The 27,499-nt window shown below is 43.8% G+C and overlaps 1 protein-coding gene across 7 annotated transcripts in view; it reads left to right on the forward strand.

The window, feature by feature from the left end:
- The first annotated feature begins 17,604 nt into the window (after positions 1–17,604).
- Positions 17,605–27,499, forward strand: part of SEMA5B (semaphorin 5B) — a 350,137-nt gene continuing 340,242 nt past the window's right edge. For 2 of the 7 annotated variants that reach the window (XM_083406853.1, XM_083406850.1), the window contains exon 1: positions 19,045–19,403. The gene's annotated coding sequence lies outside the window, so the exon portion shown is untranslated. Of the gene's footprint in view, positions 17,891–19,043; positions 19,404–19,644; positions 19,921–27,499 lie in introns of those variants that run through there. The other 5 variants (XR_014503687.1, XM_083406848.1, XM_083406846.1 and 2 more) reach the window with 4 other exon arrangements.

The following is a 27,499-nucleotide window of genomic DNA, read 5'->3' on the forward strand; positions in this document are numbered from 1 at the left end:
ACAGACTTTAAACCAGCCTCTAACACTGGACAGTGAAAATCCATGCTTGCGGGGGGGGGGGGGGGTTCTACTGAGTTCCAAGGGGCTTATTCCCAAGTAACTATACATAGGAATTCAGCTTGAAACACTTTCGTCTTATTCCCTTGGAGAGTAGAAGAGGCCTCCAGGAATGTATGTGCCTTTGCAATCTGAGCATTGTCTTTGTAGGTATATTGACTTTTTTCTTCTTATGGGGTCACAGGAGGTATAGTGGAGGCCTCTTGTACCTAAATGGTGAAAGAACATCTGTGAACAATCTTGGAGAATAAAACCTTAAGAAAAGTATAGTGACATCTGATCCCATTTTTCAAATATATATGCCAATTTTTAATTATATAATCCAGATACAGAATGAATGGCAGTTGGGGAAAAGCCAGTATGCTAGGTATAGGATGGCGGCCAACAGGGCGGGGAGAAGGAGGGTGGATTTTGCAAAGATTTATCATATTCTCCAAGGAACTGGGGGAGGCTGAAACATACAGGAAATTAAAACCATTAATAGTTGGCAAGAACTGCAGGGCAGAAGGTTTACATGTGAGTCAGGGCAACTTTATGAAAGGAGAGCCCTGCTCAGTAATAATAATAAAACTTAGGAAGTGATGTACAGGGATCTAGCGTGGGGAGTAAATGTTGAGTAAAAGGCATGCTCTGCTGTTAATCAGCATAGTACATTGACGAAATTACTTTGTTTTTATATCTGCTGTGTGGCATCATCATCATCATACTAATAATAATGAGTTACTTCATTCTCTCAAAGTTATGGTGAGAATGAGTTAACTTTTACAAAATACTTCAGACATTATTACAGAAAGGAAATAAAAAAACATATAAGGGAATGATGGATGGACACCAAGTCAGGTGACTGAAGCTTTTATAAGAGCTGAACACACTTAACTGATAACAAATGAAACAAATGTAACATTAGTGACTTTGAACCAATGCAGCTACACCCCGCAGGAAATATGGATGACTGGCAAAAGTGTTATTGCTTCCACTAATTAATGTGGGTTTCCCGTCCCATGTTCTGTTTCTTGCCCTTTGGTCCTCCCTTCAGTTTTCGTTCTTCAACACTAGTGTGTACAGGATCCAAAGAATAATGGATGAAATAAGATCTTAGGAACCGGATCACATGACTTGTTTCCTGGTGCATATGCATGGTATTTCCCACAGTGTCCAACAGGATGCTCATAATCAGGGCTTTGAGATGTTGCTGAATGACAATTCCCATCACCCTTGACCGTTGGGGTTGGAGAGCGATGGAGTCCAACAGAAATTAAGAGACCACACCACGGCATCCTGGCCCTTCCCATCCAACAAATAACTTTTACACACAACTCAGTTTATGCCAAAAGCTTTATTATGTAGATCAGATTAGTTTAAAAGGCAGGTTATAGGTTACAGAACTAAGCAGAGTCACAAGAGGCTAAATGCATGGGATGTTGGTCCAACAAGTGACATGCTTCCTGCACCTTCCTTTTGAAGAGTGGGGGGACACAGCTTTACTGCTGGAGCCTGAAATTCAGCAAGTAAACAAGCGGTCTTTCAAGGGAGATGTAGTTCTGTGAAGTTTGCTTGTGCCAGCACTGGCAGGAGAAGGTGCGAAAGGCGGCTGTTCAACAGAAGGCAGTAGACCAGGAGGGACAGGAGTGTAACAATCTTCCGGTAGCCCACTTGAGCCTTCAGCAATATCTAATTCTCCACACACCCACACCTGGCCACTGGGTCTCTCCCTGGGATCAGATACCTCTTGAGGCTCAGGTAACCTGCAACCCACTGAGTCCCTACCCAGGATCTTCCAACACAATCTCTTCAAGCTTCTCCTACTCCTCTGGCTCTGACCAACCTCTCCGTGATGCTTTTGTAGGACTCAAGACACATGGGTTCATAATCCCTGGTTTTAAGGCAACAGCCTTCTCTGCCGTTGCTTCCTATTTCTATTCATCATGTGCAGCCTAACCTTCATCATATGGTCCCAGGGTGGAAACGCATCCAATAAATATAATAAAATAAATAACAAGCACTATACAACTGCACAAGAATGCCCTAGCAACTAGGATTAGGAGCACACTGCCTCTGTACATGGTTTGGAACATAGTGCCATGACTAACAGCCAATAAAACAGTTCCTTCCATTAATTTGTCTAATCCTGTTTAATGTCATCTAACATATTAGCCATCACATCTTATTGCAAGGAATTATATAGATTAATTAGGCACTGTGTGCAAAAAAAAAAAAAAAAAGTGTTTTATTTTCTCCGTGCTGAATGTGCTGCTGTTCAGTTTCATAGCACAGTCCATGATATAGCAGCAGCCTTGGCTGAAGATAAGCAGGTCAGTGCCTGGATGGGAGACCAGCAGGGAACCCTTGAACTTCAAGATATAAAAAGACAAGTGAATAATGCAGTGAATAATGAGTTTATCTGAAGCCTAACTCAGGACTGACTCAGTTTGGTACCCCATCCCCACAATGCATGTTTGCATACATACACATAAAGGTAAAGGTAAAGGTACCCCTGCCCGTACGGGCCAGTCTTGACAGACTATAGGGTTGTGTGCCCATCTCACTCAAAGAGGCCATGGGCCAGCGCTGTCCGAAGACACTTCCGGGTCACATGGCCAGCGTGACACCACTGCTCTGGCGAGCCAGAGCCGCACACGGAAACTCCGTTTACCTTCCCGCTAGTAAGCGGTCCCTATTTATCTACTTGCACTTTGACGTGCTTTCGAACTGCTAGGTTGGCAGGCACTGGGACCGAACAGCGGGAGTGCACCCCGCCACGAGGATTCGAACCGCCGACCTTTCGATCGGCAAGCCCTAGGCACTGAGGCTTTAACCCACAGCGCCACCCGCGTCCCATACACATACATACATACAAAAAACCAACACGCACACCTCAACACATTTATTCATAAAGGGCACAAAAAGTAGACAATATATCATTTGAATACAAATGAATCTTAATAAGTATTATGACTGTATGACCAAAGGAGAAATGAACATCCATTCCAGTAAAAGCAAATTGTCAAAAGTAGAACTTCCATGTGCAGCAATTGTCTATCTGAGGTCAGGTTTTGAATTGGATTTATTTGGTCACAAGATCATTAAAAGACTGCATTTCCATAAGATCAGCTAGAACTGTTTTATCCAGAGACCAGCATCCCTGAAACCCAAGGATATGGCGCTGCCATCCTCAGACTTGGAGGACTCCAAGACCCAGTGAATTCAGAGGCTTTGACACCATAGAAAACTACTTGAGTGGGCAGGGCCTCTTTAATTAAAAAGGCATCTTCTAGAGCAAGTGGGGCTAACAGTTGAGATTTAGTTGCTTTTACTACACAAGACTCAAGTCTCCAGAGCTCTAAAGCAGGCTTCCTCAACCTCGGCCCTCCAGATGTTTTTGGCCTACAACTCCCATGATCCCTAGCTAGCAGGACCAGGGGTCAGGGATGGTGGGAATTGTAGTCTCAAAACATCTGGAGGGCCGAGGTTGAGGAAGCCTGCTCTAAAGCAACATCAGAGCCCTAGAACTCTATACTCAGTGAGTCTTACCTCCAGCTTGACCACTAGTTTGCCTCTTTTCAGACCAGACAAGGCACTGCCTCAGGAGGTGATTTTGTGTGTTATCAAAGGGCACCAAGTCAGCAGGTTTCTTTAAAGCCTATTTGTTGTTTTTGCATTTTTGTTATAAGCAGGGTGTGGGAAAGAAATGTTTATGGGAATTTTTTTTTTGCCTCAGGTGCTGAAAAAAACTTGGCCAGCCTTGGGTGTTTTGGAAAGTATGGGATATCATGTGCTGCTTTACCTCAGTCAGCAAAATATATTGGGCCAGCTCTCAGTGAGAGGGGATCAATTGTGCCTTTTTAGCATTAAAAAACCAACAAAAAGGATTTGGATGTGGTAGTCTGAGAAAGTCTGCTGGGGTTTGGCATTGGAGCAATATACTGTAATATCAGAGGATTAAGGGAATGTGTCTAGCTGATCAAAGATCTAAACCTGATGAGTTGCTTTTAAGACAAGACAGTATTTCAACAGTGAGTGTGTTTTACAGGCTCTTAAGAGCCAGGTCTCAGCTGAATTTAGCTCCAGGGCCTGTTTTATATGTTAGATTGCAACCATTGGTAATTTTAAGCAATCCTAATAATGGATGGCTTCTGGCATATGCAGAGTGCCTTTCACCACTGAATAAACTGAAATATATGTATTAGGCAACAGAGGAAAGGTTTCTGGGTCACCAGGTCACTCAGGATGTTACTTGCAAGAACCAGTATGAAGTGGCTCCCACAGACTGCTGTTCTTGAAGCAGGGAAGTCAGATCCCCCTTTTGGGGGGGCTGCTTTGCGGGCGGGAATTCGGGTCCTTTCAGCGACTTGGCAGTGGGTGGAGGAATGCAGCCCACGTCAGGAGGATGCCCAGCCGGGTCACGCCCCCCGGCCAGCCAATCAGGTTTGCCTGGTGGCGTGGCTATGACTGTTTATATTGTGGTGTGGCCAGGGAAGCAGCCTCCTTTTGCCTCCATTCTTCGGATCTCCCAGCCCGCCCACCCTCCTTTGTTGCGTGGATTGACTTTGGCCGTGCTGTGTCGGTTGCCTGGTTGTTGGGGCCGGGTAGGATTTTTTCCACTTGGCAAAATTGGCACTAGCCATTTGGTTTTCACCTACCTAGTAGCAATCGTCACAACTTTGTAAGGTTAGGCATTGGGAGGGGAGATTGTTGCCTACGCCTGCCCCTCCTCGTTAAGGGTATCCCATTAAAGGGTTCCTGTCCAAGGCCTGGGCTAGGGTGACCCCATCGATGACTCTGGGGGTGCTCTTAATTGATGTATATCATAGGGCTCCTCCTTCCAGTGGTTGACCCTTATGAGACTTCCTGCAGACAGGCAGGAGTCAGAATATAGTCTTGCTTCACCCAATTGCCTTAGCCAAACTGCTCACATCTGTAACCAATAAAGTTGTGGCCTTATTTATCCCATTAACCCGATATACTTGTGTTTGTGTATTTATTTCGGAGGGGGCTGCGGGGCCCGGGGCCTCGCTACACAAATGTATTCAGTTGTGAAACTCACTGGAATACTGTGGCCATTGCTATCACTCAGTCTAACCTATCTCACAGTGTTGATGTGAAAGAAAACTTGATCGTCTGAGATAATTGAAAGAAAGGATAGTGAAAGAAAGAATTGACTTAAGCCTCAGAATCTTTCATTTTAGACATCAAAGACTGTCCTTGGCCATGGGCAAAGTCAGGGGGGACTGAGGGGCAACTGCCCCCCTAAATAATAAAAATCAACAAAAATCAATGCAAATCTGAGGTTCTGTCCCTCAATAAAAGCCTGCCCCCCAAAAAAATCCTGGTTATGCCCATGTCCTGGGCCAATGTGTTGTGTGGAAGTAAATTTCAGGGAATTATTTATTTGTGTATATTTACTGCGCACCACAGTTTCGAAATAAAGCATCTATGAGACTATCACCTGTTAATCACTCAACTGTTCTGATTTTGGGAGATGCCCTAGTTCAGGGATAATGAATACTTTTTTTGATTGTACTGGTACTATGGAAATCTGAGTTTGTGAACTGGCACCAAAACAGTAAAGCATGATCTTTGTTCTGGCTAGAATAGATGTATAGCACCTGAGACTGTTCTGGTGATACAAAGGTCACTGCTGCAAAGGTCATGGGCTACTTTGGAGAAAGTGGTTGAAATTGATTATACAAGTTAAAGAATTAGGCTGCTTAGAGCGAGACCTGAGAAGACAAATTGCAGCTGCACTGCTGTACAGTCTTATAACGTGTAAGAAACACCTCCCAATTTCAGTGAGTTTGGTAACACAGAGATCTTGATTACATTGTGTTCAAAGTGCTTCTTGCTCAAAATTCCTGTAATTCACTCAGAGTGTTCGATTGTTCATTGACATTGCAAGGCAGTGTATTAAGGAACAATGCCCTGCTCTTGAAAGGCAGAACTCCCGAATTGTACTTTTAAAAAAAGAAAAAAAGAGGCCACTGGAAAGCTGCAGGTTGCCCTTTTTTAATAGGGTGTCCAACAGACAGGATAAAGTGCCTTTTTGTCTTTAAACCATGTGCTGTGATGTCTATGCTGAATTGAGAACATGATGCTGTGCTGGGAAGGTTTGCATGTTATTAATCACTGAATGTTACAGCAGGAAACCACTCTGTTCCTGCATGAATTCCACTCTTTGCTGCAATCATTTTTCTTTATCTGTGGCTCAGATCACAGGATATTGCATGCAAGGAGGAAGCTGGGACACTTTGTTAAGATTATGTATAGTATATGGCATTCTACCTCATTTTTAGGTAATGTAATAGGTTCTAGTGTCATGCAGGTGTTTTGTTGAGTTACCCTGACAGAATAATAATCAAACCCCTTATTTCCCCCCCTACCATTCCCACAAATGAGACTGAGATTTCTTCATAAAACGATTCCATCATCTTCCCTGTGCAGCTGTAGTTGTTCTCTGCTCATAATTGTGTGTTTGTGTCTGTGTGAGTGAGAGAATGGTGGAGGCATGAAGGAAAAAATACAAGAATGGTTGAACCACACTCACTTTCCCCTGCAGCTTTAAAGGTCAGTTTTCCATATGGCCTTTCCTGTAATTGCCTTCATACACATCTTGGCTGACAAAAGCTGAGGATGAATGCCTATGGAGCACTATAGTATTCCTGAATGTTCTCCTCTAGCGTTGACCAAGATTTGGTTTGGACAATATATGGATCTGACTTGGCAAATGCAGATTCCTTATTGGATGACTTCAACATCAAGTGATGAGCTGCCTTTATGAAATTGGCATAACAAATTAAACACCACAGAGGTTTTGTAGAACAATTCTTCCCCACACATATTTAGAAGAAGAAGAAGAGGAGGGGGAGGAGGAGGAGGAGGAGTTTGGATTTGATATCCCGCTTTATCACTAGCCTAAGGAGTCTCAAAGCGGCTAACATTCTCTTTTCCCTTCCTCCGCCACAACACACACTCCATGAGGTGAGTGGGGCTGAGAGACTTCAGAGAAGTGTGACTAGCCCAAGATCACCCAGCAGCTGCAAGTGGAGGAGTGGGGAAGTGAACCCGGTTCACCAGATTACGAGTCCACAGCTCTTAACCACTACACTATTCTGGCTCCCATCAAGGCACCTATCTGCAACTAGGAATAGCACTTCATGCATCTGATGAAGTGGACTGCAATCCATTAAATCTTATGTCATAATATTTTTTCCCCCACAATCCAAAATAAATTTTATTTAAGATTCGGCAATAACAATAAATCAATAATAACTAATAACTATTACATCAATTCGTTACAGTTGACCATCTTTAACAATAGTCAACAATCTACAAAACATCACTTTGAGTTAGTCAGCTTTTCATATTTAGCTTTATCTCTTTCTTAGCAAATCAGAAAGGAGACCAAAAGAAGAAAGCGAGAAGAACGAAAGAAAACCAAAGGAGGAAAAAGGGGAGAGGGGGGGAAAGGGGGGGGGGAGAAAAAGAAGGAAAAAACATTAATAAAAAAAATACAGAAAGAATAACTTCCAATTAGACTCATTGTATTATTATTTCACGGGTGGCGCTGTGGGTAAAACCTCAGTGCCTAGGGCTTGCCGATCGCATGGTCGGTGGTTCGAATCCCTGCGGCGGGGTGAGCTCCCGTCTTTCGGTCCCAGCTCCTGCCCACCTAGCAGTTCAAAAGCACCCCTAAGTGCAAGTAGATAAATAGGTACCTTAATTCCTTAATGGCTGTGCATTCCCACCAGATGTGCGTATATGACCCTATACCGTCTTTACACCTCCAGCAAGTTGGTGATCTATTTTTATACATCTTCACAAGTTTTGCTGGAGTGTGGTGTCATCTGTATTGCATTTTCATAATATTTTCTCTGAGATTGTAGCATGCCGTAAATTTAATACCCTCCCTCCATAATTTCTCCCATTGATCCATATAGATGTTATACCCCAGGTCTTGCACCCATTTCACCATTGTCCCTTTCACCAATTCTTCTTTCACCTCCCGTTCTAAGAGGAGATTATATATTCTTGAAATTTATTTTCCTTTATATTGAATTAATTCTTTTTCAAATCTAGATGTTTCTTTTGCAAGACCTGCCTTTTTATCTAAGCTCAATCTTTCATTTATCTGAAAATATTGTAGCCAGTCTGTCAAATGTCTTCTAATTTCTTCAAAATATTTCAGTTTGAAGTTATCATTAATTTTTTCTATTAGCACTCTGTATGTGGCCCAGTCTCCTTGCATATTTTTCTTTTTAACAGCTAATTGCGACAGCTGAGATATAAGACACAGGGAGATGACACATCACAAGCAGTGTCAGCTGTCAGTAACACTGTTCTTATTATACGTTATCCTCCTTTTCAATAAGAGAATTCTACATCTTTTTTTTTTATCCAGAAGATGTATTTCATAACATCTACCTGCCAGAAGTTATGCTTGCCCTTCAATATTTCCAAGTAAAGTTAGAGCCTAAGGCCTGTAAACCCCGAGCTTTTACTTTTGAGAAAAGTGATCCAGACAAGAGCAGCAACTTACCGTACTTGTTGTCTTGGAAACCAATGCAGTTGCATAAGTTGTGCTAGTTTAGCCTAAAATGACCTCTGCTACTCTTTTGCCACATGAATAGCTTTAAGATGATGGGCAAGAAAATATAAATAAATAAATAAATTAGGTAACTTGTCCCTGGGCATTTTGGGTAAACACTTTCAATTTGTTTGTCTCATAAGAAAAGTGGGTTGCTCTTGTTTTCAAGCACCAGTTCTCTTCCTCGGTGGCAAAATTATAATTAAATCTTATTGCTGTTATGGTTGTCTAAAAACAATTCCCTGCATACTAATGGATGTTTTATAGAATAGTGCCCCTAGGGCTCACATTTTTACACTATATCACCAGCATTTTAATTCTGAGATCCAAACCTATCACAAACCTTTAAGATGATGCCTATTCTGTATGATATCCAGATAGGGACATAGAAAATAGAATTAGCGGCCCACCTGATCACTCGGGAGAGCTTACCCTGAACATATTTTGAGTAAACATCTAAATGCAGCACCTAGAGCTATTTTTGGTGAGCAATGAAGTATTGCTTCATTAACAGGGAAAGATAAGAAAGCCAGACTCCTCCTATTTATGCTAGTCCAGAGGCTTCGTACAGCATGCTGTAGTTGCATTCCCTTTTGTGCCTCAAGAAGGTTGTATGGCCTGAGCACAGGCAGTTCCAGGAAATTCATAGGTCACTGAGGGAGGTTTGTAGTGATTCTATGTGTAGCATGATGACCACACTTGATTCCTTTTGGCTAATCTATCACATCCTTCTGGTGGTGACATTCCTTGTCCGCAGCTGTTTATTTGCCAAACTCTCTGTTTATCTTGTTTCTCGCTTCCATTGGAAGCCATACCAGTATTCAGTGTCTTATGAATACACTAGATAGGAAGACAGCTTAGCCCCAGGATCAACAGACTCCCATTTGATATGCAACTTGCTAAAATGTTAACCATGTTGCACAACACTTATTTTTTATTTTTTTTAAAGAGTATGGTGTTTACTCAATGCCTCCATGTTGGGGCATTTACCCCAAAAGACTTATCATATGTCCTGATTGATGTTGCTTTTTGAGTTAAGATGCCTCCCTAAGCAAAGATTTACCTGAAGATCTCTGAGGAAAGGGAACTTTTGTGAAGGTAGCATGGAGTCTATGACTGAAACGCTGGCAGCCACCAGGAGCAGCAGGTGTGTGAAACAGGTGATGGTCCTGGGGTTGCATGTTGTGAATGGGCATCACCCCAAAATTTTAACTAACTGGCTGAAAATGACAAGAGTGAACTGCCAAATCCAACCTGCATCCCTGTAGGGTGGACACATGCAGCACAGTGACTGCCAATAGATCCTCAGTGCTGTTATATAAATATATTTCGATTTCAGTGAATGAGTAGATTATTCCAGCACTAAGCAGGTACAAAGTAACCGTTCTTCAGCCACTTACAGTAGTGGCAGTGGGTAATGAACAATGCTTTCTGAATAAATATGCTGGCTTTGTTAATTTTCATCTTCTAGCATGGCAGAACTGAGGGGGTCTATTGGAATGATTGTACATGACACCTGGAGAGAGGAAGAGCTTAGTTAAAATGCCACCAATTGTCAATCCCTATAGATTTGTAATTGTCTAAATGTAGAGACCACCTCTCAAGGAATGTTCTCCTTTCTTTTTCATCCATCAAACCTGTGTGTAATGTTACAGCTGGTTGCAGGAGAAAGCATTTCTCTTCTTATCACTGTGTGGATCCAATGGCATGAACTACTGCTGGCTAGTGAATTATAGATTTTGGCCTGGTGGGGAGAAGCACTGGCTTTACCAACTACAAGTGATTTGCAGGTTCTCGTAAACCTGGGATGATTTCAGTTAATCAAATGCAGCATTTTGCAACATCTTGCTCCCTACCCTCTATCCCAGTCTGAGATTAGGTGCAGAGGGAAAGCCCCATCAGTCTTTTATTCCTGCTTGTTGGAGAGTTGATGTGCAAGGATGCAGAGTCTCCTGTGAAAGATCCTGTAAGGCAGGGGTCAGCAACCTTTTTCAGTCGTGGGCTGGTCCACCATCCCTCAGACCATGTGGTGGGCCAGACTATATTTTGAAAATAAAAATAAAAATGAACAAATTCCTATGCCCAGAGATGCATTTTAAATAAAAGGACACATTCTACTCATGTAAAAACACGCTGATTCCCAGACTGTCTATGGGCCGGATTGAGAAGGTGATTGGGCAACATCTGCCCTCCAGGCCTTAGGTTGCCTACCCCTGCTGTAAGGCCATGATGTGGTTGTCCTCGTGTCACAGGGAGGTTAATTTATTGAGTCTGTTCCAGACAAAGCATACAATGATGTCCCATGTGTGTGGGGGGATGGTGTGCCAGCTTTCAGGATGGGTTTCAGAGCCCTGTGTGCCCTTTCCAGGTTCTCCACATTGAGTGGCAGGTCTGGGAACGGAGTTTTCAGCCATTGCACGACAAAACTTGTTTGGTCTATTTTCTCCACTTTTTCAAGAAAGTTGTGAGTGTGAATGTTGCAGCACCCATTGAGATTTTTGGCGTCAGCTAGTTTGTTTCTCATGTCTGTGTTTTCCTTCTGACAGTGGTTAATTTGTTTGTCTTGTATCTGAGTCTTCTTCTCCAAGGTGGTAAAGGTGCTGATAGAGTCTCAAATTTGGAGTTTAGTTATTTGATCTGCTGCTCCAATGGGGTCATTAAGTCCCTCCAGGCTTGGCACAGTGAGTCCGTTACGGAGGTTTGGATCGCTTCTGTCATTTTCTGTTCAAGTTCCTTCAGGTCTGGTTGTGATGGTGTGTGCTTGCTGTGTGAAGTCACTGTCGTTTCTTTGATTTCTACCTTCTCCTTGATCATTGCCATTTTGACTTATTTGTTGCCCCTGAACTTGACCGTGTGTGGTTTTGCTTTGGGGTTAGGGGTATATTGTTGGTCTGTTTCACTTTGCATCTTGGGTTCCCCTTTCATTCCCCCGAGAGGCTGGGTGTTTCAATTGGGTTCTCAAAACTCTGGGGTCAAGCGACCATGATTGTCATGTTTGAGCTGGAAGTACAATACTTTTTATTTGCTGATATTAGTTTTAACTAGCCTCTCTTCTCTCTGATTTCGGCTTTATCTGAGCACCTCCAAAGATAGCTGATCTCCCTAGAGAGCCTCTCTTGAACAACAGCAGTAAAAAGTTGGGGGGCGGGGAACCACCATCACGAATTCTTTTAAATCCTGCATCCTTGTTGTTGTTCTTTTCATTTTCCCTCCTCCTCTTCCTCTTTCTTTCTTTGCTTTGTCTGCCTCTCCCTTTCCCCTTCTCTCTCTTGCTTCCCCCCCTTTCTTCCTGAAGTGTGTGGGAAAGTTCAGCAGCTCCATGCTACCTGACTCCTCTGTTTCCACAAGTGACAGCTGGGGAGTTTGCAGTGCCTGGAGCGAGCTTGTGATTCTATTTTACTTTTAAATAAAACAAAATATTTAGAAGAAGTCTCTTTTAAAAACAGAAGGAATGAACAAAACCGAAGATGGAGCTGCTGCTCACCTGTGCAGTGGTTTAAACTGCGTCAGAAGACCTGTGGGACTTGAGGGCCAGTGGGAGAAGAGTGCCTCAGGGAGAAGCCACATGGGAACTAGGGGCAAGTCAGGCTTCCCTCCTCCTGGGCACAGCCACCTTCTTCTTCAGTGGCTGTTTTTTGAGTATGTGGACTGTTGAGCCTCCACTGTGCCCACTTGCTGGTGGAAGAAGAAGTTTGCGCAACATGCGTCAAGCCATTGGCTGAGCCTCGCTGCACAGCTGCCCGGTTCCCTGGGGCTTCTAGTCCCAGCAGGCTGCCAGCAAAATCAGTCTTGAAACTGATCCTGCACAAAAAGATGTGTTGTCACGCAGTTCCTCCAGCTCTCTTGGTTTCCCTTTGGCAGCAGCAGCGACAGTGCAGTGGCAACACAAATGGCCTTGCTGTTGTTGTTATTATTATTTATTATTCTCTTGCTGAGCTCATGGAGGCTGCCATATTGCTGCTATTAACCCCAAATCTATGTGTTGAGCTTCTGACTATTAAATTTAAAAAATTAATTACATTGTATATGAAGTACTGAAAACAGTAACTTCCAAGGAAATGCATCCTACCTGAACCAAGGATTTTTTAAAAGTTGGAATGTAGGTTTAAATTTTTTTCTGTGGGTGAGGAAACTATCACAACTTGATGACTTTAAGCTGCTATATTACTTGTAGTGTGGCCTGTAGAATGTAAGCACCATATGAAAGTAAGGCTTTCAAATATATAATGTTTATATGCCCATTATATAAGGGATCCAACAGATTCATTGTGCTTCTCTGACCGTGCAGAAGGCAGGCCAGTAGCATCCATAACAAAGTAGTCTCCCTCCCCCGCCCTGCATTGAAAGGCTGCATAAGAACACATGTACTCCACCTAGTGGTTAAAAAGCGAATCTAACATTTATTTGTGCTTTCATGAACTCAGCAGGAATTTGGGCTCTAGCAGACAGACCTGTTTGCAGAGCATTGTCTTGTTTGGGCTGTTGGAAATAAGGATACAGTGCAATGAATCTCACAAAATATAGGACATGTTGTCGAGGAAACCGTGTAATTTAAAAAAGAAAGAAGAGTGGAGAAATTAACAAAAAAAAAGAGTAATGGAATGGTTGGAATTCAAACGAAAAATGAATGTGTCAAAATCTATTCTGAAGTGAAACTAAGGATGCAAAAGCAGATCCATGTTGACTGTGATATGTGCAATTAGCATTCCTACAACCTGTTCAGCATATGATACAGTCAACAAAGCAATTTCTTCCAAACCACTGGCAACCAAGCACTGAATGTGTTATGGGATTGCCCATTATGTGGTGAAAATACAAGTTGTTAATATTTTTAAATTGTTTCTGCAAAGGAAATGCTTAGGAAGCAAATGGTTCTGCAAATGTCTCTGCAAATTTGTGCATGGAGGGGGCATACAGTAAGGTGCCTTATACTGAGTCAGACTCTTGGTCCATCTAGCGCAGTACTGTCAACACTGACTGGCAGCAGTGCTTCATGTTTCTGGTCAGAGATCTGCCCCAGCTCTGCCTGGAGATTAAACCTGGCACCTTCTGCTTGCCAAGCAAACTGGTTTAGCAATTTTATTGTGTTGTGCACCAATTCAGGTGCCATGTTCATATAATGTAATATATGCAGGGGCATATGGTGCCTTGAGCAAGGCCAAAATTTGGCACCCCCAAATGGATCTTTTCAATGATGCTGCCTTGGCTCAGTGCCCTGTGCAGAGGAACTGCCTGCACTGCCCTAAATCTGGTGGTTTCCCCCCAAATAAGTACAGACCCCTGCAGTTTATCAGATTGAATCAAGTTGTGTGGTTCTCAGAATACTATTGCATATTTTAATTTGTACAATTGGGAATTTCCTTTGTCACGGCTCATGTATATTACATGATCAAGGGTTGGTGACTCTAGTTATTAGGAAGAATTGTGTTTTGCTTTGCCCAGTTAATGAAACTGAGCTAGAATTAACCGAGAAGCCAGTGAAATCCAGTCCAATGCCCAAATGCCAGTCATGTCGGTGACAGAAGACCTCCTGTGGTGTAATTGCTGTGATGGTGAAGAGTTGCATGGCTGCAGGTGCCAAAGCACCTGTATGGAATATAGTAAGAAATGGCATTATTGAGTGCTCTTTCATGGCATAGCTGTGGAGTTCACTCTAATCTGTCCACCCCTGCCATGCCATGCCTCACAGTCCCCCTGGCCCTCATCTTTATGCTGCTGCCTGGTCCTGGAAAGTGGGCATCCCTGCATGTTCCTCCACATGAAGCATGGAGTTGTAGGAGGTGGGTGTGTCATGAATGGGAACCTTATGGTGAACTCCCGTGTTCATTCTCCTGTTAGAAAGTTAATATCTCAGCCTACCACAGGGAGAAGAACTGGCCCATTGAGTACTCTTGGTTCCTCTATGCCATCCTGGCACAGGTCCTACTTTAAGGCCTTGTAGGTGGGGGCTGTGGAGCTCCTGATCAGGGTTGGCATGTGTGATTCTGGATCTGTGGTGCAATGACTTCACAGGGGCTCCCACAGCCTCTAAGTTGTGAAGCAGGCAATGGGCTCCTGCCATTGCCAGGCATGTTCTGTGGGGCTGTGGCTTCCTGAGGACACCCCCATAGTGAAGTGTTTAGTCGTGCCTCTCCAGGCCTCTATAGCTTTGAGAATATATTTGGGGTGTGCCCTCTACCCAGCCTTGCTGAGCAGCAGGCATCTCTATTACTAGTTCTTTGAAGTGTCATCCAGCAATATTCTGGGCTATATCAATCCTCCAATAATGGTAGCATGCCTGGCACTGACATAGCTTCCATCTACTTGCCTGCAAACATGCATCTCTGGTTGGCATGACACAACCTCCCCAACATGCCTGCACACTTTGGCCTCGTGTCTGAATGCCCATGGCTGCTCTCCCTGCTCTCTCTCTTCCTCTCTGCACCAATGAATAATTACGGTATTTGCTTCTTGTTGCTGCCTGGTGATATATTCCCCCCCCCCCCCCAAATTGGATGTGGAGGTTCCCCCCCCCCCCCAGGGATATTTGAACCTGAAAACTCTTGAGCATGTTTGTGCTTTCAGCAGAGAGCATCTCAGAGTTCCCCTGGATATTCCTGGGGTCACTGTCTGGTTCTGTGTTTCTTCTGAGTTTGGGGAGTGTGATGTTGTAACAGAGATTTCCTGGTTTAGCCTACATGACTTGACTTCCTCTGTGTGTGGGAACATAGCTGTCCTTGCTAGCAGAGTCTCTGACTGGGGTGGCATCAGCAGTGTTTCCAAAGTGTCTGGGAGTGTGCTTATGGGATCAGATTAGTATCTGGAACCATGACAGATCATGTTTGATACCCAAGAGCTGCATAAATGTGGCATTTGCTAGAGGGATTGGCATTTCACATGGTGTATCACCCCTCCATGTTTAGAACAAGAATGGGAAACCTATGGCTCTCCAGATGTTGCTGGACCATCAGCCCCAAGCAGCGCAGCCAAAGGTTATGGGAACTGTGGCAACATCTGGAGCAACATCTGGATCACCACAGTTTAGCCATCCTGCATTAGACATTAAACTTTATTACTACTATTTGAGAAAAAGTGTGCTATTTTAGGATATTTGCTCATGAAATAACCTTTAATTTTTCACGGCTTCAAGAAAAAGCCCTGCCAAATACCAGTGAGTTAAATAGCCAAAAAACAAATGCATAAGAATCCTGAATTCATATTAGTGCCTTTTAAATGGCAACGCTTGAAGAAACTGTTAAAAATAACACATAGCAAATTGATTACAGCACAGTGCACTCATTTTGCTTTATTATTTGCACTTGTTATCCAGGTTGTAATAGGATTTTTAATTGGCTGCTTCAAGCAGCGTTAGGAAGGTACAGATAACAGCTTAAGAACACAGCAAAAATATACTTCACTGATTTGAGGGTGCATAGTTAATGAAGCTGAGTTGATTGTTTTATTGTGCAGAATTAACTGGGGCAAAGTGATCAATAAGCAAAATTATGGGTGAAATCCCCCAATTCAGCATGTTTAAAGTTTTGTGATTATTAAACTTAAATGGATTATTTTTAAACATTTTGATTCCTGGACACATAAATATAAGTGAATAAAGAATAAAAATGGGTGAGAAACTTAAAAAAATGTACTAGTAGGCAGCATTCTAGCACAGAGGATGGGAAAGCTAACCGAGGCTGCAGTCCTTTACCCACATACATGGAAGTAAGCCCCATTGAACCTATTAGGGATTATTTCTGAGTAGGCATCATGGGTGTAGCTAGGGGGGCAGGGAGGGGCAACTGCCCGCCAATCAATAAAATTCAGTAAAATACATAAGAAACTGAGGTTCTGCCCCCCCCGTAACAAAAGGCCTGCCCCCATAACAAAAATCCTGGCTACGCTCATGGTAGGCATGCCCAAGATCAGGCACCCCCAAACTTGGCCCTCCAGATATTTTGGGACTACAACTCCCATCATCCCTAGCTAACAGGATCAGTGGTCAGGGATGATGGGAATTGTAGTCCCAAAAACATCTGGAGGGCCGAGTTTGGCCATGGCTGCCCAAGATTGTACCATGAAACCTTATGCATGCTTACTTTGAAGCAAATTCAAAGAGTCATATATAAACTTCATAGCCAAGGCACCACATGAAGGTCAATATTATTCCAAACTTATGGAGAAACTGAGGCAGTGGCATTTGCAAACAAGTGGGTAAGAAAGAAGTGTACCCCCACAACCCCTTTGAGGAAAAACCAAGTAAGAGTGGCATTAAGCTTTCCTTCCCAGGGGTGGGAAACTGTACGCCTGAGGAAGAAATGTGTCTTCTAGGCATCTCTATTTGGTCGCCAGAAGTCTCCCCTTGCTTCTGCACCCTGAATGTTTTTTGTGTGGCTAAAAGGTGTCTTTGAACTCTCACTGTCTCTTGCTTCTACTGGATGGAGAACAGAGAGCAGTATGTGAGTAGAAGCATAAGAGGTGAGATTTACTTTTGCTGTTCCCGCCACTTTTGCCTTTGGCTCCGCCCACCGCTAGCATGGCGCCCTCGGTGGTTCCTCGGAAGGGGAGGCTGATCTCCGGCTGGAAAGGTCTTTCCCCCCTACTCCCCACAGTTTAAACAGTGGGCCATTTTACTGTGAGTAGGGTTCCCCCTCCCGCAAATGACCTTTATAATACGAATGTTTTCCATTCGATATCTCTGGAATGTGTGGGGCGCAACAAACTGTACTCCTCCGTTCTCTTCTATGCGCTGTAGGGCGGCTTGTTTTCAAAAGGTGGCAGCAGCAGCAGAGAGGCTGGCTTTGCTCCTCAAGGCTCCCTCAGAGATGCGTTATATTCGGATGGGTCCGTATGCAAGCAATGCAGGCTTGTGTAGCACCAAGGGCTGAAACGGCGGGAGAGGATTTGCAAGCCAAATCAAGCGTGCCTGGGATTACAGCTTTAAAAATGTGCACAACTGTGAGACTCAGGTGGGGAGCGTTGCCTTAGATGAGCCTCGGGGTCCCTTCCAACTCTACAATTCTGTTCGGAAGTAAAACCCCGTTGAGTTCCCGGGGGGGGGGTGTTACTCTCGCGTAAGTGTTTGCAGAATTGTAGCCACCAAAACACGTAAAAAAATTGGAAGCGAGTTTCTCTGAAACCAACACAATCGACTTCCAAGTGGAAACGATTTCGGGATCTGTTCGCACATTGTCCGGGCGAGGCGGTGGGCGGCGACAGGAGCCTGTTTTCTTCGCTGCTTCCCAAGCGCCCCCTAGGCACGATGCCCAGAGCAAGGTACACAGTTTTCTCTGTGCTGCAAATATATATTTTCTCCGTTGCAAATAGGCGGTTTTTTTGGTTTTACTTATCGATGTTTTTTGTGCGCGCGCGCTTGGGTGTTCTTCCTATGGATTTTCTAATCGTTCCATTAAAGGGGTTGACTCGTCTCTCAAATACCGCACCTCCAAATCTGACCTAAGGGGTAGGGGATGGGCTGAGGCGTCTCTTTAATTAGCCCCTTACTGCCCTCTACGGTCCACGTTTCTGCTGCAAGCCGCGCTTTTCAGCGCTTTCTGCTATCCGTGGGATTGCAACACTGCCCCACCTGCCCATACACTGAAGGGTGGGGGGAAAGAGTGTGGATAGCTCGGGGGCAGCGTTTGCTGCTGCTTTTAAGGCGATCAGAGGGCAAAGATCTTCTGTTTATTTTACAAGGGCTCAAGTTTCCACTCGCTGGAAGTTCCTTGCTCTTTCAAGCCGCCTTCTCAATGTCTCCAAACGCTTCTCCCCCGCCAGCTCAGTCCGGTTTCTCCCCGGTAAGCAGCAGCGCCAGCAGTTCTCTCTGCCTAGCTATCAGTTCTGATTTCGAATAATACCCCACGCTTCAGGAATTAAAAGAAAATGCACATTTCGTAGCCTGCTTCTTCCAGCCGCCCGCCCCCCCCCCCGTTTCCTTTTGCATTTCTGTCCTTGGTCATTTGCCCTTTTGTAAATCACCCAGCACAGAACATCCATGCATTTGCAAGGCAACTCGTACTGTCGGGCTTGCCATATAGGCAGGCAGGCGCGGGAACGGGGGTGGGGTAGTAACAGCGGCAAACCACGCGGTCGGTAAATCAGATTCGGTATAAGCGATCGTTCTAGGATGTAAACGGGGTGAGAAAAACTGATGAAAATCTCATGCACTCAAAACAGAGTTCAAAAACATCCCCAAACGTTATTTCCAAAGAGGCGCTGGCCGGATTTCTTTAAGAGCCATTATCAAACAGTGGAAGCTTCGGCATATATCTTAATTCCCACGACCAGGGTTGTCGGTGGGGAGCTGCGCGTAAATAAGTGCCCTGTTAACTCTTGAATTGGTTAGTTGACATCAGCGCAGAGTGAGAGCTGGCAGCCCCTTTTGCTCCCTCCCTCCACCCCCCCCCCCCCAGCGTCTCCGTCTCCTCCCCTCCTGATGGAAAAGGGTTGAAGCGTTTCTGATAGGAGCCTGGACTGCTCCTGGCTGGAAGGGAGAGGGGGACAGAAAGAGAGAAGGGAAACAAGGAGGGTGGACTCAAGCCGAAACTCCGAGGCGGCTGCAGTTCGCAGCGGACCCTGCTTGCTTGGCGGTCATCGGGACTCAGGAGGCCCCCACGGCAGATTGTAGGATTCGCTGGGCTTTCTCGAGGGCTGTTGTTTTCCTGGGATCTTCTGCGCGACCCCCCCCCCCACCGTATTACGTCTGCCGCCGCGGTATTTTCCTTCAGTGTAAAGATGTGCGTGTGAACGCTTGCAAAAGCTCTATCGCCCTGGAGACCTCAAACAAAGGGTAAGTAGAACCGCGTCCACTGTATGAGTGGTGGCATGCATGCGAGGGGGGAGAATATTTTAAAATATGCTACCCACCCTCCGCATTCGACGTGCATGAAGAAGTTGCAAAGTTTAGGAACTTGGAGTTGTTGGGGGGTAGGGGGGAGGAGTCCGGGGAGGGAGGGAGGTGTAGTTGCCTCGGCAGAAGGATGGAGACGCAAAGCCTTTTTGTTTGAAGAGCGAGTTTGAAAGAAAAGCTTTGCTTCATTGCGTGGCCTCGTCTGTTTTAGTCCCCCTTAGCAGCAAAAGCACAAGGGGAATGGAGCCGGGCTGGCCGTGGTGGTCTGTTGTTTGTTGTCTTAATGGCTTCTGGGATGCATTGTAGTCTTGAACGTGCAGTGTACCAGGTTAAGGGGTCCCCTGACGTCCCTCTGTTCTCCGCGCACTCCCCCCCCCCGGCTTTAGCGGCGGTTGTGGAAACCAGGGGTGGTCTCCAAGCAGTTGAGACGCCGAAGAGGAAATTAACTAAAAGCTCGGTTAGTGTTGCCTGATTCCGTCTAAATCTCTCTCTCTCTCCCCGCTTCCCATTCCATTCGTGGGGGTTGTAAGCAATAAGATAGCTTGGGGGTTACATTGCAGGGTGGGATGCCTGGGAGCGAAGGGTCTGTAGAGAAGCAAAATATATTATTTTTTCCTTTTCTTTCTTTTTTTGTTCACGTGGTAATTTGCCTTTGTGGTAGGGGTGGCCCATTAACTTTCTGCTCACGTCCTGATGAAGATCAAAAGCGGAGGGGAGAGAGGGAAGCAGAGAAGCTTGCAGGGCTCTCTGGTTTTATGCATTGTTGGAAATAAGAGGAAGGGGAGCGGATAGAAGGAGGGGGAAATCCTAAGTCCAAACAGATCATAGTAGATGCAAGACATGCACCCTCTTTCCCTTGTCACTTTTATTTTTATTTGAAGTTGCTGATTTCGATCTCTTAACTGTTCCTTCCACTTGCTGCATTGGTGTGCTACTTCATTCAGAATGTTTCCACTAAAAAGCAGGAGGGGGTGAGTTGTAAGAGAACATTTAAGAGCCTGACAGCTCTCTCCTGCAGCAAATTCTTGATGCCTGCTTGTTTGGGACAGGAGTGGAGGTGGGAGGGAGGCAAAGTGTGAAGATCCATATCTGCACAGGTTTACACCATGCAACTTTGAATTTAGAAATCCATCCTTGCACTTTAAAACAAAATCCATCCCATCCTCACTCTGCTCAGTTTCCAGGCATGTGGACTTTCAGCACTTGGCTTCTCTGTGGGTTTTGTTGGGGGGACGGGACAGGACGGGACAAAATGGTGTAATGAAGCCTCCGTTCCAAAATCATGCTTATTTTTTTTAAAAAAAACATTTCCCCACAAGTTCATGTTCTGACTGGAAGGCAAAGTTTGTTTCTGCCCCCCCCCCCCCAATTAATTCCTCTTTTTCATGGCATTGATTGAACTGCAGGCAGAAAAGGCATCCAGTTGAATGAGTTTGAAGTCTGGCTATCATGTCTTTCCCTCCCTCCCCATCTCTTTCTAAATATTTGGTTATCGAATGGAAGGGTGTGGGGTGCCTTGGAAGAAAAAGGTTTCTAGCTAGTTCTTGATATTTTAGGGGAAGGGAATCTATAGAATTGGTGAGCTGTGCCCATCACAGAACTGCTTGTGGAGGAGTTAAACTTCCTTCATATGTCTGATCTACAAGGCAAGCGAAGAAGAGTATTCTAGTTGGCAACTGCAGAGAGACTGGGGTGGGAGGTGAATAATTCTGCTGATATTTAAGCAAGTTACTCAGGGTTTTTAAATAGCTGCTTCTTTTTTCAACCTCCTCTTGAATCACATGTTTCTTTCCTTCTGACTGAAACTTTCCCCTCCTCTTTCAGATTGGATTGTATGATTAATAGACTCTGCAGAGTAAAACAGATCAGGCAGGGGAGGGTATGCGTTTAAAGCCTTGAGTGTTGGATCAGTCAGCAGGGGTGGTATTGGTATTATTATTATTATTATTATTATTATTATTATTATTATTTTAATCATTCCAGATATATTAGTTGTTTGTTGTCCTGACATTCCTTGTTGGGTTGGGGTACAACTTGGTAGTACCATCAGATGTTGTGCAAAATTGTTTTAAACGAGTTCTGGTGGCATTAGTTTCGAGAACAATTTATTCCGTTGTTGAAGTTTGCATTAAGAATTGCCAGGCTGCTCATACTTAGCACACTGTTGTGTTAAGGGATTGCTCCTTATTCCCATATATGACACGCTGCTGATCCTAGAACATAAGGTGTGGCCTTGTTTTTCAGAGTTACTGTGGTCTTTGGCACTCAAGCAGAATGAACACTGTGGAGTCCCATATCCTTGAATTTCTGCTACCATCTGTCGTCAGGTGTATGTATTATGAGTGCATCACCAGCTTTCACTTCTGTAAAGCTTGATAAATGCGTGACAGACTTTGTCTGGAGATCTGTTGGGGTTTCATCATTTTCCTTGAACACGTTTTGCTGTGAAAAAGATATACCGACTGTGAAAAGTTTTAGTGGAAATCTAGGCTGTTGACTTTGCTTGGCAAAAGGGGGCAGCATCAAACAGCACCTTTACCATCTTTTGAGTGTCTGTGTATGTATTCCATCTTAAACATTGAATAACACGTGCAGTTCCTATTATTGGCTTATGATTTTTGGATGATCTCACTTGGCCCATGTTTTTTTATTTTAATAGTACTGCTCATCTGTGTAAAAAGTTATACAATGAAGACATTAGTTTGTTTTGTAAGGGAGAAATTACTGCTGATTACAGAAATGGAAAAAGCTAAAAACAGCAGCAAATAAAATCAATATGTTAAGCAGCAGCAGCAGAATCAAAAGCTTGTTTAAAAAAGGGATTTTTGCTAGTGAAGCTCACTCTTTATGTTCCCACTTGATCCTTTCAGTCTGTGGAACAGACACTTCTACAAGTGCCATGCAATGTCCATTATGCGCATGCAAGGAATTGATCTTTTAGTGTGGTAGCCCCCTGCCTATTGACATTAGGCAAAAGGCAGGCACCATCACTATATTCATCTTGATAGCTGCTAAAAACCTTTTTGTTTAGGTAAGTCTACCTAGACATGTAACTTTAAGAGGTAATTTTTATTATATATGGCTGTTTTAAAATTGCTGGTATTATTTATATTTTGACAAAAAATACATCAGGTTGTTTTTAATGTTTGCTTTTGTTTTTATTTTTAATCATTTTAATCTAGGGGTCAGCAAACTTTTTCAGCAGGGGGCCGGTCCACTGTCCCTCAGACCTTGTGGGGGGCTGGACTACATGGGGGGGGGGAATGAACGAATTCATATGCCCCACAAATAACCCAGAGATGTATTTTAAATAAAACCACACATTCTACTCATGTAAAAACACGCTGATTCCCAGACCATCCGCAGGCCGGATTTAGAATGTGATTGGGCCGGATCCGGCCCCCGGGCCTTAGTTTGCCTACTCATGTTTTAATCAAATGCTTAGAGTTTTTCTGTTGAGTAAGCAGTAGATACATTTTGTTAAATAAAAGGGAAGGTAACCTAAGCACTGGGGGTAGAGAGTTTTCCACATACTGTACAGTATGAGTTGCCACCATAGAAAAAGTATTTTTGTAGGTAGTCATGGACTTAGACTGCAATCCAACATCACTTATCTGGGAGTAAACACCACTGAAGGCAAGAGGGTTTGTGTCTGAGTAAATATGCATTAAAAATTCACGATAAACTCATTTAAATCCCTGGTTAAAATGCTGTGTGAACTGGGTTGCAAGAACGCAGGACAAAGCCCTCAATTTAGTCTGTTCATAAATTATCTTCCACATAATTTCTATCATTTCTTTTCACATTAGAAAGAGAAATTAATGTTTTGTTCTTTTGTCCTTAGCATCTTTTGAGAACTCATTTAATTTCAGCCTAGCAGGATGTTATTGATCAAGCACTACTGATCTATCTCCATCCACCACAAACCTTAAAGTGCATTTAAATGTTTAACTCCCTCTTTGCCAACAGAGTAACAATAGCAATTATTCTTATTATGCAAGCAAATATTTCACAAATCTGTGGTGCAAACAGCTTGGAAAATTGAAAGTGTATTGGTGTATGTGTGTGTAAAAATAAATCTGTTTGCTAGTCTTATTTTGAATGCTGAACTTTGGCAAACTCTGGGCTTTCTTCATCAGACACAGGGTTTTATTAAATGCAATTCACTTGCCCAACTTTACAGGATTAGTTTTTGGATTTCACATCCTGAGAGGGCCTTGTCAAAACATTGGGACTGCTTTCATTGTTTACTTTTAGTGTATCTTCAGCTTTTCTATAATATTTACTCTGAGATGCTCTATACAAGCCTGATCCAAAGTGCATTGAAGTCAGGGAAGGTAGCCTCATTGTTTTCCCCCACAGGATTTACAGGATTTATGATCAGACCATAAGGACGTATGCATAAAGAAGGCCTCCTCTGTTTCTTGGGTTTTGTAATGGTGGCCCCTGTTGATTCTGATTTTGCTTTAGGTTGGTTTTACTAGTTCATTTGTTCTAGAAGGCTGTTAGTGGCTGTCTCATTCTTCCTCCTGGGTCTCTGTTCTCTTTGCTAAGCCAGGGGTCAACATCTTTTTGGACTAGTAGGCATATACAGTACTGAATTATGGGAGAGTACTGTGGGAGCCAGTCACAAAATGGTTGCTATGAGGGCATAGCATAACACAACATGGCTGCTGTGTGGAGCATGGCATAAAACAAAATTAGAGACTACAATCATGGTGAAACTTTTCCATATTAGAAAACACTAAGCCTGTTTAATTTCTGCCTGCCATACAGTCTGTTAAGGGCAAAAGAGCCCAGTTTTGCCCAATGCCAACCCAAAACCAAAACCTAGGCTGCCATTCTGTACTCCCTGTGCTTCGCATTAGCCTTTTTGAGGGAATACTGATTGTGGAGCTGTATTGGCAAAAAATAACTTATAAGCAAACCCACCACAGAAAAGATGCATCCTGGTTGCTAGGGAGAAAGAGAGGACAAACTATGGAGATCCCAAGGACCAGATGATAAGAAAGAAGCAGGAAAAGTGCAGTAAAGGCGAAGAGGAAACTGCAGATCTTTAGGAATCCAGAGATTCCTGTTGCTTGGTGTCCAAGCAACTCACTTATCAATCATAGCTCTGATGCCACTCTTAGAAAGGTTCCTGCACACATTTCTTCATAACTTGCTATCTGGGGGGAGGAGGTAGAGACTTAACTCCTTAAAAAAGGAAGATGAAAGCTTGAAGTCTGGAGTCTCTGCCTGGGGGTGCCAGTGAATGCCATCCCATATGTCATGGTGCTCCTGGGTGCTGTGTTGGTGACTCTTGCATAGAGCATGCCATGGACTAGCAATGAACAGTATGAGAGACTGAAACAGGATCTGGAAATATCCTATTGCAGGATCCAGTGACTCCACTTTAAAAATTCTGGAATGAATGGAGGAACCTACTCCTAGGTGAATGCATAAAGGGTAATAAAGAATATAGTGCACACTGTCTTCGACTTGGGTTGATCTACATACACAGAGGCTGTAATTTCAAAGAATTTACTGGTCAGAGGTTTGAAATCTGAGCTGAGAAAACATATGTCTAACAGGAAAGAAAAGTTATTTCCCGCAGATAAGCAGCCTTTTTATAGTCGGATTTAATTTTAATATACCAAACTGAGAACTTGGAATTCTCCATATATTCAGAGCTCATTTTGGCATTTTCAGCAAAACTTACATCATGGATGTAATTGAAGTTAGAACTATCTTGATGACATTACAGGGGAAATTTAATAAGTTGCTATCAGACTGTCACAACATGGTGTCCAGCTTTTTCCTTTGTTCCCTCTACGGTCAGGTTAGGTGCCCATTGGAAACCCAGGCGCGCAATAGTTCTCTTGCCGCAGAGGAACAGGAATTTCAGAGACTTGTGCTTTCTATTTCTACAAAATAGAACATCTGAAGTCACTGAGCTTGTATGTAATTATTAATTCATGCGTTCATTTTTCATATTTATGACCTTGTAACACCCAAGGCGACATACAGGAAAGAAAACAACTGTTCTCACACTAGCCTGAATTCTCAGGACTGCTGGCTGTAGATTGCTTTCTCACCAAGCCACATATTTTGCATCACACTAGCATCCTTCCAGTAAGTTTCAATTTAGCGTTCTCAGTTGTTTTCTCCCCCTGCTGATGGAGCTTAAGCTTCTTCCATGGAAATGTGTGAATTTCCCCCATTTTGCGTGGGACCTAGAGGCATGGAAAGAGGATGTTTGTGTCATTTGCACAACCCCTGTTGCTGCTTTCGCATGAGGTAGATAAGCAGAGGCCTCTTGTTAGCATTCATAGCCTTTATAGCAACTTCACAGAGCAAAGTGACTTACAGTCTCTATGCTTGGTTTCTCAGGGTGACGTCTATGAATATGATTGTTTTGCAGATGGGCAGCCAAGACTTGAGAGGGAAGGACTTGCCCAAAGCCAAACAATGAGCCAAACTGGGGTTTGAATCTGGTCTTCCTGTGTCTACCTTTCAGCCCAACAGAATGCCCTTGATAGACCTCCTTGTCAAGGAATGGTGATAAAGCAAGCTACTACCTGGATATCTTAAGTGTGCATTTTTACTGAACAGCTGGAGTCTGCCTGTTCTGGCTTGTGGGAGGTAGTGGGGGGGGACTCCAGCAGCACACAGGGGCTCTGCCCATGCATGGGTCAGAAGCTGCAGCCGTCTAATTTTCATTATCCTGATTTACTACCTGAGTGCCTCTCAAAGGTATTGCAGTGTGGTACAGCTGCCCTTGCGCTTATCATTTATCATGCCTGCAAGGGTTGCACTCTGCTCTTGCAATGTCTAGCTGGAATTTCAAACACAGTACGTACCTGTTGTTAATTTGTTTCCCGTCCTTCTAAGTAAGCAGAGAGGGATCAACTGCAAAAAGCAAGCCTCTGATTCTGTCCTGTCCTGGTCAGTGCAAGCTTTACTGCTGGCATGCAAGAGGCTCAGCATTCCTTTCTTTCCAAGAATTGTACTCTGCTTCACAGTGTATAGATAATTATTATAAACAACACCTTACAACAATATTCCAGGTTAATTCCTAGCCTTTTTGCTTTCTACAATTGATTATTCCCTAAATGCACTAGACAGCATCTTAAAAAGCAGAGACATCACCTTGCCAACAAAGGTCCGTATAGTTAAAGCTATGATTTTCCCAGTAGTGATGTATGGAAGTGAGAGCTGGACCATAAAGAAGGCTGATCGCCAAAGAATTGATGCTATTGAATTATGGTGCTGGGGGAGACTCTTGAGAGTCCCATGGACTGCAAGAAGATAAAACCTATCCGTTCTTAAGGAAATCAGCCCTGGGTTGGACAGATAATGGAGCTGAGGCTCCAATACTTTGGCCACCTCATGAGAAGAGAAGACTCCCTGGAAAAGACCCTGATGTTGGGAAAGATGGAGGGCACAAGGAGAAGGGGATGACAGAGGACAAGATGGTTGGATAGTGTTCTCGAAGCTACCAGCAAGAGTTTGACCAAACTGCGGGAGGCAGTGGAAGACAGACGTGCCTGGCATGCTCTGGTCCATGGGGTCACGAAGAGTCGGACACGACTAAATGACTAAACAACAACAACAACAAATGCACTCCAAAGGTAGCTGCGGCAAAAGTTAGTTTTTATGATATTTATCTAGTTCAGATGTACTCTGCATCTCCCCTGGTTTCTTGTGCTGGTGGTGGTGGTGGTGGTGGGGGACTTGTAAGCAGTTGTATGAACTTCAGGATTTCCCCATTCATATTTTCATTTATCAATGCATGTATTTCTTTTCTGAATCACCCTTCCTCCCAATGGAGCCTAGGGTGATGCACAGTATAATAGAACAGCAAAGTACATCCAATAAATAAAACACATAAATATCTATAAAATATCATAACCATGAAAATGCAATAACCAGCTGCAGCTGTTGGTCGAAAAGGCAATCAGCAACACATGTGCTTTTGCATTGCTTAAATTCTCTTGTCCTTCGATTGCTGCTTTACTATGCCACTATCTCAAGAATGGGGAGCAACACCCATC

The sequence above is a fragment of the Podarcis tiliguerta genome, assembly GCF_965153285.1.
Source record: "Podarcis tiliguerta genome assembly, chromosome: 1".
NCBI classification, from domain to species: Eukaryota; Metazoa; Chordata; class Lepidosauria; order Squamata; family Lacertidae; genus Podarcis; species Podarcis tiliguerta.